The 13,864-nt window shown below is 42.6% G+C and overlaps 1 protein-coding gene across 1 annotated transcript in view; it reads right to left on the reverse strand.

Annotated features, from left to right (window-relative positions):
• Positions 1-12,273: 12,273 nt before the first annotated feature.
• LOC130150621 (uncharacterized) overlaps positions 12,274-13,864 on the reverse strand; it is a 34,732-nt gene continuing 33,141 nt past the window's right edge. The window contains exon 2 of the transcript XR_008822303.1: positions 12,274-12,420. The gene's annotated coding sequence lies outside the window, so the exon portion shown is untranslated. The remainder of the gene's footprint in view (positions 12,421-13,864) is intronic.

The raw sequence follows: 13,864 nt of genomic DNA on the forward strand, positions 1-13,864 counted from the left end.
TGATTTGATAGTTAATAACCTTTTGAATAGTCTTCCAGTCTAGTTAATAACCTTTTGAATAGTATTCGTCTGTATATAACAGATTAACTAGACCACTAATTTACAATTCTGATTCTAAACAAGTCTACTTCCACTGGATCCAGTTACTGGAAATTGTTTCTATCTGAACTGAGGGGGGTCAGTATGTTTGTGCGTTTGAAACTGTGAAAAAAAAAACCCAAAACCCCTGGCAAGATGACAACATTCATCATTAATTAGATGCACTCTTGCACTCCACTGAGTGCCAGGGCCTGCTCACATCAGATCATTGGGGCCAGTTCACTGTAATATCTTTATCAGTGATCTGGCCAAGGGGATGGAGTGTACCCTCTGTAAGTTTGCAGATGACACCAAGTTGAGGGCAGGAAGGCTCTGCGGAGCGATATAGTGAAAAACCTGAAACTCCGCTGCAGACAGAAGCTGCATAGGTAACAGGAACATTAACACCCCAGAAAGAGCAAAGGGCGGGAGCTTAGCACTTCCAGAAGGGACCGTTAGCACCGATGATGTAGATGAGCTCAACAAGAATGTAAATAAGGAGCCTTCTGACAAGGATGTGCTAACTCCTAAAAGAAAACAAGCCAGGGTGGAGTAATGGTGGTAGTGGGAGATCAGCAACCTTCTACTCAAATGGCCCCCACCCGAGAAGGGTGGAACCCCGCCCAGGGATCATGCAGATATAGATTAAAACCAGCCCAGGGGGCATGTATTATCTTGACATTCTGAATTTTGGGAAACCTTATGTATATGCATGACTTCGTACAATAAATAGCTGTCAGCTTGTTGAGAAGGTGTGCAAGTTAGGAGGAGCGAGCCCCCTTGCACCCAGCGCTGCAATAAACATACCTGCTTTATAACTCTCCTCGAGTTGTGGAGTTCGATTCTGCATGTCAAGAGGGATCTGGACGGGCTGGACCGAAGGGCTCTGGTCAGTTGTAGAGGGTTTGACAAGGTTCACTGCCGAGTCCTCCACTTGGGTCACACCAACCCCACGCAGCGCTACAGGCTTGGGGCAGAGTGGCTGGAAAGCTGCCTGGAGGAAAAGGACCTGGGGGTGCTGGTTGACAGCTGGCTGAACATGAGCCAGCAGGGTGCCCAGGTGGCCCAGAAGGCCAACAGCATCGGGGCTTGTGTCAGAGATAGTGTGGCCAGCAGGACAGGGGAAGTGACCAGACATCCCCCCACACTCAGCACTGGTGAGGCCGCACCTCAAACCCTGTGTTCAGCTCTGGGCCCCTCACTGCAAGAGGGAGCAGAGGGGCTGCAGCGTGTCCAGAGACGGGCAACGGGGCTGGGGAAGGGTCTGGAGCACAAGTCTTGTGAGGAGCAGCTGAGGGAACTGGGGTTGTTTAGCCTGAAAAAAGGAGTCTCGGGGGGACCTTACTACTCTGTACTGATACCTGAAAGGAGGTTGTAGCGAGGTGTCAGTTTCTTTTCCCAAGTAAGAAGCGTTAGGATGAGAGGAAACAACTGCAAGTTGATTGAGGGGAGGTTTAGACTGGATCTTAGGAGAAATGTCTTCATGGAAAAGGGTGGTCAAGCATTGGAAGAGGCTGATCAGGGAGGTGGTGGAATCACTATCCCTGGAGGTATTAAAAAAAGGTGTAGATGTGGTGCTTAGGGACATGGTTTAGTGGTGGACTTGGCAGTGCTGGGTTAATGGCTGGACTTGATCTTATGGGTATTTTCAAACTTAATTAATTCTGTGATTATTATTTTATTTGTTCTGGCAATGACAATATTATGAAATGATACTGTGTAAGTGTACCTTTTCACAGCAAGCTCACCAAGATACTGTAAAAATAGCCATAGTTTTCAAAGCTCATTTAGCTCTTCTGTAAGGTCTGGAAAAATGTGAATGTGTTTGACCTAATTTTCGGTCTGGGCAAAGATCTGATGTGATGGAGCAGGGAATTCTTAACTCTTTTCTTAGTGGCTACGGCAAAGGTACTCAAGCTTCATTTTAAATATTGAGGTCATCGGCTAATATGTGTCAGGAAATCATAGAGCTGTACCAAAAACTGTCAAGAGCATGTGCAGCAAAGCAAATCAGAACTAGAAATCAATTCCAATTGAAACTGACACAAGGAAAAGTGTGACAGTGGTATATTCTAGTTTTGGTAATTCAGCTTTGGTAAAGAATTCTGGTCTGAACTTAAACCAAATAGTAAATAAAAAAGTATAGCAAAACTACTTGCTTAAATAAAGCAAAGACCTCAGAAGAGGCTTTTTTTTTTTTTTTTTTTTTTTTGTACTGCAGATAGATTAACCTGACTTCCTTGAGAGTTTCATTCTTCAGGCATTTTTCTTCATAATCAGTATACTTAGGTTCCCAATCCAGTCCAACCAGCCTTTGGATTTTCCACCTTATTTTACTGGAACTGAAGTCTAAGCCTCTATGTCAGCATAAAAACACCATCACTTAGAGGCTATCATTTCTTTGGGATCTAGGAGGCTATCCTGAACACATCAGGTGATAAGAAATGTCGCTAATATTCATTTACAACTCCTCCATGCAGTCTTTCCTATCTGTAGTGAGGCAGCTGGAAGACTATCACTGAGGGGTTAGAGATCTGTGTGTTTGCTGCCTTCTCATGTGTACTCCGAATAGCCTGTGAGTGCTTACCAACAGAGTAATCCATGCTTACTCATGTGTATTTATCAGTACCATGAATACCATGCAACTGCTTTATAGAATAGCATAACTAATCAAGGTGTGTGTGTGTATATATATATATAAATGCATAAATAATTTGCATGTATTCAATACATATAATTCTAGGTATAGTGCCTTAGCTTGTGCCCTTCAAATAATGTATGTACTTTGGGAACCATACCTTCATTGAGATAAGAGTATTGGAACACACTATCCAGGGTTCTCATCAAAACTGAATCCGGATTCCAAACTTGACAGCTGTCAGTGACTGATGAATCTGTTCCTAAGTGCCAGTGAACACAGAGCTGGTGAACCCCACCATTGCCCAGAACGCTGTGCAGCATGCTTCTAATATTAGCATTATTTACTTTAAAAAAGAAAAAGAGGGAAAAAATAAAGTAAATATCTATAGTGAAAACCATAGAATTTTACACACAGAGGATGTTAGTTAAATCCTTACAAACAGTTAACAAAACATGGCCTTGGGAGAGGGAACAGACACCATAAATATGTTAAGCTGGGGTACAGCAAGGTGCACTCTAGGAGAACCAAATTGTTAATGAGACTAAACAGAAAATTACTGGAACTCCGTGTGAACTATCATGATTGTCGTACTAAAAGATCCATCCTCAAGCAAAGAGAGCCCCCTACTAACAAGGCCTCCTCCCCACAGAACATGGTGGTGAAAAAAAAGAACACCGTACCTTTAAATGGGGGCAAGACGTGTAAGAACCAGTGAGAATTGTGACTAAGCATAACTGTAGACAGTCGTCAGGAGTGTGTAAAGAGCTGTGCTGTGTGCTAGCTGCATCCCAGCTTCAAGAGGGACATAAAATTACTGTCACCTTTTCTCTGATTTCCATTCTAAATAAATCGTCTAACCAGCTTTGAGTGTCAGTGCCTTTCTTATCAAAAGATAAGAATGTTTGCACCTCCTTAGTGCAAAACACCGTTTTTTATAAAACATGCCAGTACTTTGCTGCTTTTCCTCAAATTCTTTCATGAATCTTGAATATTAAAAAAATGCAGCAGTTGGTCTTAATCAAAAAGAGAACACTGGCAAGTTCAAAATAGAAGCAGCAGATTAAATCACAGATTACAATAGCTGTGTCTGCACAGTTGCAAAACACGTATGGATGAGTATGCATAATGCCAGGTGGTACTGTAGCAAAACAGCCCTTTAATTCCTCCTTTATAATTTGTGCTTACTTCCAGCGTTTATTTGGTTGTAAAAGAAATTTCTTCTTGGTTAGAAAATTACTTTTAACCAATTTCCTTAGTTAAAAAATTACTTTTCTAATCTTCACATAGAGAGTAGAGGAAAACAATTGCCAATTGGCACTGTTTGAATGTTGATACGCTTTTTTTTTAGAAGATTGTAGAGAACTAGGTGCTGTAACAGATGGGATCAGTGGTAATAGATATATTTTCAATAAGCCCACCCAGTGTCCCACCATATGTCGTTGCAGACTGGAGTAGGGGCATGGGCTACAGGCAGCATTCTCACTGCAGACAAGTGAAACTTAGGCCCAACAATGTTATGACTTAGATGTATTTTCTTAACAAATTTATTTCAAGCCAGGAACGGACCAGTGCTTCCTCTCTGCCAGCATACTGTCCTGGCTGAAAGAACAAGTGTTTCCCCACTGTTTCACACTACACTGCAGTTACCCTTTTTAACTAAAAAACTATCAAAGCTTCTCAAGCTTCTTGTAGTTGGAGTGGTAGATGTGCATGAGGTGTAGGGGCATAGTACTGACAGCAAGTGCAAAGGCACCTGGAAACAGCACAGCAGTCTGACTGACGCTGTTGCTCGATGGAGATTGGAGAGGTGGGTGGAAATGAGAGACAGAGTTATTTGATTTAGACAGATTTCCTGATGGCCCAGCCTCCCTGCTCTGATGACATGAGGCTTTTTTTTTTTAACCAGATTAGGAAAGAAGAGGATTATTCACCTTTGCATACAGAGTACCCAAATCTGCACCTGTATGAATTTCCACACCTTTACACCTGTGCTGCTGTCACAGTGGAAGGGGCGGGGAGGTCCCATTCCCTTGCCTGGCTGTGGTGGTTCGACTTTGGCTGGCTGCAAGAGGCCCCCCCCAGCTGCTCTCTCACTCCCCCTCCTCAGCAGAACAGGGGAGAAAAAAAGATGGAAAAGCTCATGGGCCAAAGTAAAGACAGGGACATTACTTATTATGGGCAAAGCAGCCTTGACTTGGGAAAAAATAATTTGATTTGTTGCTAATTAAAAATAGAGTTGGATGGTGAGAAACAAAGACAAAAACTAAAACTTCATCCCACCCTCTTCTTCCCAGGCTCAACTTCAGTCCTCCATTCCTGGCTCCTCAACCCCCTCCCCTCCTGAGTGGCACAGGGAGATGAGGGATGGGAGCTGTGGTCAGTCCATAGCAGATTCTCTCTGCTGTTGCTTCCTTCTCACACTCTGCCCCTGCTCCGGCGTGGCTGCAGACCTTTGGGATAAACCCGCTCCCATGCGGGTCCTTCTCATGGGTTGCAGTTTCCACTAGGAGCCTGTTCCAGCGTGGGCTCTCCACAGGCCACAGATCCTTCAGGAACTATCTGCCTGCTGCGGTGTAGGGTCCAACGTAGGCTGCAGTGAGGATAATCTCTCTGCCATGGTCTCCTCCAACGGCTGCAGGGGAATCTCTGCTCCAGCGCCTGGAGCACCTTCTTCCCCTCCTTCTTTATCACACCTGGTGTCACAGGGCTGTTCCTCACACTTTTTTCCCTCACTCCTCACTGCCATGCCGTGTTTTGCCCTTTCTTAACTTGGTTCTCCCCGAGGCGCCATGGCCGCGGTGCCCAGCGGTGCCCTGTGGCGGGTGGGCTGGAACCGGCTGGAACCAGCTGTGCCCAGCCTGGGGCAGCCCCGGCCACCCCTCACATAGGCCACCCCAGCCCCACCGCTAGCACCGGGGCGTGGACACACCGTATGAGGCCTGATTTTGCAGGCACAGGATCAGGCTCACGCACACTAAGACACTGATGTCTTGCCCTTGATGGCTGAGATGTCTTGATTCTAGTTAAAGACAACAGCATAAAAATTGACAGCATAATAAATAACGTGAAAAGCTGTTAATCCAAAAATTTGAATCTGTTCACTGATGGAGCAGAGCCAGCCTCTTGATGAGATGTGAGGTTTTGGTAAACACAAATAAGTTTGGTTATGATCCGCAAATGGCTCAATTTCCCAAGTTAAGAGCAGAAATAATGTGGAACAGAAATGTGCAGTATTCCTTCCACCCTTCTGTACCCAGCTATCTGAAAAACATAATTAAATACTTAAGAGTGTAACCTTCCCTGAACTAGATGCACACAGTTTAAATGGTAGTTGGCAACAGAGGGAGGACTCGGGCATTTTAAGAGAAGAATTTAACACTTAAGACCTGATTGTACAAATAACCCATCTGTCTTGTATAGTGCAGAACCAGAGCAATATTTTTAAGGCTAAATCAACACCTTAGAAATTAGACAAGCTGTTGCCACTTCTACCCAGCTGAGCTCCAGGCAGTGGTACTATTATCCATTAACTCATCTAGTTTAAGTGACAAACAAGTGGATGGAAAGGGCTTCAAATAATTGAGCAAATGATTAACACATCTCTTCTGTTAATGGTACTGGAACTACTGCAGCCCCCAGAGGTGTATGTACTTACTGAAAGAAAGTGTTGTTTCACTTAATATGTGTGAAAAGGCTAGAAAGCTGACTGGAGGAAAAGGACCTGGGGATGTCAGTCGACAGCTGGCTGAACATGAGCCAGCAGTGTGCCCAGGTGGCCCAGAAGGCCAACAGCATCCGGGCTTGTGTCAGAGATAGTGTGGCCAGCAGGACCAGGGCAGTGACCAGACATCCCCCCACACTTAGCACCGGTGATGCCGCACCTCAAACCCTGTGTTCAGCTCTGGGCCCCTCACTGCAAGAGGGACACAGAGGGGCTGCAGCGTGTCCAGAGAAGGGCAACGGGGCTGGGGAAGGGTCTGGAGCACAAGTGTTATGGGGAGCAGCTGAGGGAACTGGGGTTGTTTAGCCTGGAGGAAAAAAAAAAAAAGAAAAAAAACCCCAAACCAAAACGAGGCTGAGAAGAGACCTTACTGCTCTCTACAACTGCCTGAAAGGAGGTTATGGTGAGGTGGGCATCGGTCTCTTCTCCCAAGTAACAAGTGACAGGATAAGAGGAAATGGCTGCAAGTTGATTGAGGGGAGGTTTAGATTGGATCTTAGGAGAAATGTCTTCATGGAAAAGGGTGGTCAAGCATTGGAAGAGGCTGACCAGGGAGGTGGTGGAATCACTATCCCTGGAGGTAGTAAACAGAGGTGTAGATGTGGTGCTTAGGGACACGGTTTAGTGGTGGACTTGGCAGTGCTAGGTTAATGGTTGGACTTGATGAGCTTAAGGGTCTTTTCAAACTTAAATGATTCTATGATTCTAAAAGAAGGAATTGGGAAATTATTCACAGAATTCTCTTAATCTGAATTTTATTCTTATTTTCAGGTGTTATATAAATGCTTTCCATGTAAGATCTTCATGACAAACCCTCTAGCATGAGCTTTTTACTCATCCCTTTATTCTGTAATGGGAATCTCTTCAGCATGTATCTGGAGGATGTTTAAGCTTTTCTTCTTTACCCTTATTGTTCTGGTCACATCAAGATGCTTTCAAAGGGAAACCCACTGTAAAGGTACCTAAATTGAGGATGATGACTGAAAATTGTCTTTAGAGAAGAAAAGAGACAAGCACAGACACAGTCCTAGTAAGCCTTTTACAGTACTGTCCAACAAGAATATGACATCATTTTTGTTTTGAAAGTTGTACCATAGGCTCATAAATTTGTCTACCCATGTGTCTACCTAGGCAAAATCCAAAGTCAAAACCTATGCAGTATTTCTTGGGGCAGTGCCTTTCGTGTGGACAGTTCAGCACATTTATTCAGGTATTATCTTTTGCAGTCATTTGATATACAAAGAGCATTGTGAAACTGAAGAAGCTTCAAGGTGTACAAGTACAGATATTCATTCAGGACGGCTGAATAAAGCAAGCGGGTAGGTGAAGCTATTCCCCAGTATCTGAAGTGACTGCTGCTATCTGAAGTAAACAATCACAGCTGTGAAAGAAAAATGTGTTAGATACAATACTATTTGGGAAGTAAGATTTTTACTTCCCCCCCCCCCCTTTTTTTTTTTTTACCTGCATCAGCCTAGTGATAGAGCACTATTTGAATTGGCTGTGGTCATACTTCAAACTTAGCTGAGACCATAATTTTTAAGCCAGTCAAGCCAGGGACCACAGCCAGATTTGGGAATCATGTGTGTACCCCCGCACAGGCAGGCATATGGAGACAGTCCTTGTAGATGATTGTGCACATTTATGATCGGATGCAACACAGAAATGAAACAGATGAGTGGGGGGGATGTGAAAGAAAGGGTGTCAGGATAACAGTGCAATTAAACTTGCATAGCTGCTACAGGCCAGTTATTGTGCCCGTTTTATTAGAAGGGGTGTCTTCCCATTTGAAGTCCACCAAATACAAGACATTTAGTTTCCTTTCCTAGCTTTGCTACAAGCCAAGGTTCCAAACACTGCTCATCCCCCACTTGAGAAAGCAACTAGTTTTTCAAAAGCACTTTTCTGAGAAGCTGTTCAACTTGTCTTTTGAAAAGCTGGCAAGGGTTTTGTTCAATGACTTTGTTAGAGGCTTTCATTCAGAGCTCTGAAACGCTGGCGAGTTATTTCTTTTCCTAAGGTATCTTAGTTTAACCCCAGCCAGTAACTAAGTGCCATGCAGCTGCTCTCACTCCCCCCTCCCTCAGAGGGGTGGGAAGGACAATCAGAAAGGAATGCAAAACTCAAGGGTTGAGATAAGAACAATTTAATAATTCAAATAAAATAAAAGAATAATAGTAATGGTAACAATAACAGTTATAATGAAAAGGAGGGAGAAGGGGGAGAGGAATGAAATCCAAAAAGAAGGGCGAAAAGAAAACAAGTAACGCACAATACAGCTGCTCACCGCCTGCTGACTGATGCCCAGCCAGTGCCCAAGCAATGATCGGCGGGTCCCAGCAAACCTCCCCAGTTTATATACCGAGCATGTTGTCCCATGGTATGGAATATCCCTTTGGCTAGTCTGGGTCAGCTGCCCTGACTGTGTTCGGTCCCAGGCCCTGTGCCCCTCCAGCCCTCTCGCTGGCAGGGCCTGAGAAACCAGAAAGTCCCAGACCACACTGATCCCATACCATATCCAAAACACCGCACTGCACCAGCCACCAAGAAAATTAACTCTATTCCAGCCAAAACCAGGACATAAGGAAACACAAATGTTTGAAGAAACAAACTCCTTGCTTGTTCAAAGCAACAGAGCATCATGCACGAAGTATGAAATAGATCTTCCCTCTGTATTAAAACTATAGCAGGAAAACCAGGTCTGATTAAAGTATATTACAATACTTCTAAAAGAAATTAAAAAAAAGCTCCTGCCTTCTGAGATTATACACCAGTCTTTATATTGTGCATAATGCTGTGTGAGTATGAAAAGTAGGTAAGGTTAGAGGAACGAAGCTGGGTTAATTAGCATTGATCATATAGAACTGTGGGCTGGCTTCAGGGGCGGCGGGTTGGCCGATGTAGATAAGGTGCAGCTGTGGCTGGTGAAGTTAAGTGGTTGAGAGTCAATGAAGAGAGAGCAGCTGAGGAAGAATCAAGAGAAGAGAGAACACATGCCCTGGATGAGGTGAGACTAAGAGAAGGCAGCAGAGGGACTGGCATGAAGAGTATGCTGGTAAGAGAGGGTAAAAGACCTTGTTGCAGCTTAATAGTCTGGAGAGTGCTGCAACGGGTAGGAACTGGATCTTTACAACTTCATGATCATTTTTTTTGCACATCCAAGGGAGGCAGGAGTCAATTTTTGAAAATTCAGCTAATGTATCCAGTGTTGGTTTTCATTCTTGAGCCAGTTGAACACTTTTTTTATGCCAGAACTCTTGGAGTTTGAGTTGAGATTGACATAGCTCTTCTTTGAATGCTGATGAGTGATCGCTATCTTTAACATTTCATCTTTAGAAATATGGAGATGAGTCTTCTTATTGCTTTCTTAAACTCAACGAGCCTTATTCATCCCTTGTGTAATTAAGGCAATTTCAAAGCAGTTAGGTTGAACAGATAGGCTGAACTATGTGAATCAGATTCCACATTATGTGACTCTTTCTAGATAATGGAATGAAGACTTAAACGTATTGCACTTCATAGCAAAGATTTACTGTTGGCTTCAGAGTGCTCCTGCTGATTGTGAATTAGACATTTGGCCTTAAAAACAAAACTTTAGGTGAACACACAGAAAAGTTTTCGTGATTGTTAAAGTCGCACAGTTACCAAAACTATCACGGGAAAGTATAGGTATTATACTGATACAGGCAAAAGAACTTTGAAACTTATTTCATTGGCAAAAGGCTAGAGTTCAAGTCTTTCCAATATAGGAAACAATTATTAAATCTCAAACCTTTTAGTTTATTATGTGTTGATATGGTACACAGAAAAAATTCTTCTAACAGAATTACTCCTTTGACAGCTAAGTCATCCATTACATTCTACCTCTTTGAGGAAAAGGAGCTTGTGTGTATATATTGAATAGGTTTAGGGCTCCTGCAGGAATTCATTTAAAATTGCTTCTTCATCTGTAACAAGAACATGGATGGAATTGGTGCACCTGAACGCAAGAGGAGCTGGCAGCCCAGGCTTAATACCAAGCTCCGTGGAGCTGCCTTGTGCCTGGTTTATCTGTTTGCATTCTGAAATGCTGCTCCACTCTGGGAACTCGTTTTGTAGAAGTGTAGCAGTCACTCCCCAGTCTGGGAAGGATAGTGTGGGATCCTTGGGTTCAAGGATCCTACGCTGACAGTGCTTAGTTAATGTTAGATGCTAAGCCCTCTAAATTTCATCTGAGTACTGTGAATCCAGCTTGCTGGTTTGCTCTCAGACACAACCACTAACATCCTGAAATGTTGCCACTGGATCCTGAAAACACTTGCTGCTTTTTCTAGTATCTCCGCGGAAGGTCCTGTACACCAGCAGGCTTTGCATAGATACAACTTTTTCAGAAGATGCAACTTCATAAGTCACTTAAGCCCCATCAAGTCCATGGTGCCATCAAAAAGAGGAGTCCTGCATTTTACTCTGGTCATAAGCTCCCAAGCCTTCCTTTGCAAACTTTCACAACATGGATTCTCCTTTTAGGTGATTTGATCAACAGTAAAGTCATTAAGAGGATGACCATAAATTGCTTTCATTAACTTGTCATAATGAAGAATGAGTGCAGCTTACATGTCTTGGGACTGTTATTTTGGGTTGTCTCCCTGCAGACTGAGGGAACAATTCCTGTGCTGCTTTATATTCATCCTGCTTTTGCCTCCCAGCTACAGACATACTTATATAGAGGGAAGAGTGTGAGGAACAGCACGTTTTTTTAAGTTGTTGTCTTCTGCTCTTCTATCAGTTGTTTCTAAACTCATGTATAAGCTGTCACCAGTGAAAGCATCAACATCTATCTATCTATCTATTGATCTATTTAGATTTGGGATAGTGAGAAGGATGTAAATTATGGAGCATGCCAGGCAGGAAAAGACTCTGCTTGCGTTGTCCTTGCTATTGCACAGCAACTCCATGTCCTGCGATGTCTTTAGCAGCTACCTGCTAAGCCATCTGTGCTCTTGAAGTCCTGTCCCAGTACACACACAGCTTCAAGTTTTACTTTTCAAAATCAAATCAAGTTTTTGCTTTTCAAAATCAAAGTTTCAACCTACAGCAAACCTTTCACTACCATCCCAGCTGCTCATTCATGACATCATAACCAGCTAAGGTGTTTCTCCTAATGATGAGAGATGTTTGCAAGAGGTTCAGCACTGACATTGTTGAATTAATTTCTACAATGTCTTTAGATACATACAATACACCTGAAGAGCCTTCTGAAAATCGTCACCAACATAAAGAGAAAATTTGGCTAATACAAAGACTCCTTTTGTAGGCCAAAAGCAAAGCTGTGCTAGAGACTCATCAGCATCCTGATATTGTATTTCAGAGAAAACATTTGTATTCAAAGTTGACCTGCAGACAGGAACACAAATATTTTACAGCTGAATTCACTAAGGAGTTTAGCACTGAGCACACATCTATATTGACAAGTGTTACATAAAAACCAGAAACAGTCCAGAGAGCAGAGATCAGGATGCTTTTGGTTCTGCACTAGGAGAGCAGGAGGTCACATGTAACCTGGTTCTCGTTGGCTGGATGCAAGTGCTGCACCCCCCATGAATCGTTTTGAGTTGAGATTGTGGGAGTGCAAGTGTTTATACAGGGCTAATCTTGAGGGGCTGAAGTTATTTGAGTCTAGTCCTTGTTGTCTGACTTCCAGCTTCTTCATATTGAATCTTCTTTCTTTCTACCTCTTCATCTCCTCTCCTTTGCTTCACAGTGAAGACAAAATAACACTTAGAAAATCTGTGCACTTTCCTTCACTGCTGAATAAAAAATGTGACACTTTTTTTTTTTTTTTTCTTACCTATTCTTATTTAGGTAGGGCTCTCCTGACAATATGCAGAGAAAGAGGTTTCATCTTTTAATAGGTCTTGGGTTCATTCATCAGCAGAACCTGCTGGATTATTTCTTGCTTCCAGAGGCCATTAAGAGCTTGGCAGCTCTTACTTATCAAAACCTGATAAAGAAAGAGCTTAACTGAGAAATTTTGATTTTTAAATGACAGTGTATTACTAATTAGGGGAAAGCATCTTTTTCTTCACACAAGCTATGATTTTATTTGCAGCAAATCCACTCCAGATTTATATTTGTACCCAGCTGTGTTCATCCCTTCTCCAAAAGTTTATAATCTCCTCTGGATTTGAACATGGCAGCTCTCCAAATAATTTTTAAATGTCTTGGCCTAAACCAATATTTCCTTAAAAAGAAATGTTAGAAAGTGATAACTTTAGTTTATGTTATTCTACAGGTGCAGCTGTGGAACCAGTCACACAAAAAGTTGAGTTACCAGAATTTAGAAGGAGTGGGAATAAGTAATAGAAATGGCGGAGGTAACTTCTTAAACTGGATATGCTGATGAGCATATAGTGACATTTAACCGCAGCTAAAAAGACCAAGGAGGCAGAGCAATCCTTGGGTAGTGTACCACAAAGTATTTGTACTTATTTTCTGTTTTAACTCGTAGTTAGTTCATAAAATCTGTTGCATTGGAGGAAGTTTGGAGAGCTGTTCAAGTTTCAGAATTGTCTCTATTCAGAGTGGTTTTCAAAAATAATTTTCTTTGGTAATGTCAGCCTTTCTCTTCAGACTGAAAAAACACAGTGTTTTACAGTGCTTCACAGGCTATACACCACCCTTACTCTGAGCTGGACAAAAGCCACAGGAATATGTCAGTACACCGAATTATCAGACAAAGCTCAGAAAGCATGCCAACATAGATTTAATTCAGCTCTGAGCACTGGCAGGACACATTTACCTTTTCCTATAAAATACCCCAAGCAAAATACTGATTCCTGTGCTGAATAATTACAGCACTTAGTGCAGAAAACGTAATCTTTTTTTAAGATGTGGGTACCCTTGCCCTAGGAAAAGACCCTTGTTACACTGAACTCCAAAGCAGGCAGAGTGAGATTTCACCCAGACGAGTCCACGTAAGAAGAACAGAACCAAGGAAAGAAAAGCAACTTTCTTAAGAAGCATTTCTGCCCTAGAATAATCTAGTAGGATTGTATTAGCCAAATGTCAGAGAAGCTCACTGAACTATTAACTGTATGAAATAAAGAAAGCACTGGTGAAGGAGGAAAAGAGAACACTCTATTTCATGTGCTTGTGATTCAACCTCCAAAAAACCGTGTGAATTGCAGCTGATGGCCATAGCCACAGAGGTGAGAAGGTGAAGGAAAATATACAGTGATGGAGCCACTGGATTTCTTGCTCTTGATTTTGTTACATTTTCTAGCAGTACAGAAGGGTTTCTAGCAAATCTCTGGTACTTCATTGTCAAGCGAGTTGTGTTTGGCTATGCTCTTTCATGTTGCCAAATTAAAAAAAATTTCTGTATTTTCCTCCAGAGTAACTTAAAACATTTTCCACGTCACAGGTTTTAGCCATGTCTGAACTGT

This window comes from Falco biarmicus, chromosome 5 (genome assembly GCF_023638135.1).
Source record: "Falco biarmicus isolate bFalBia1 chromosome 5, bFalBia1.pri, whole genome shotgun sequence".
Lineage (NCBI taxonomy): Eukaryota > Metazoa > Chordata > Aves > Falconiformes > Falconidae > Falco > Falco biarmicus.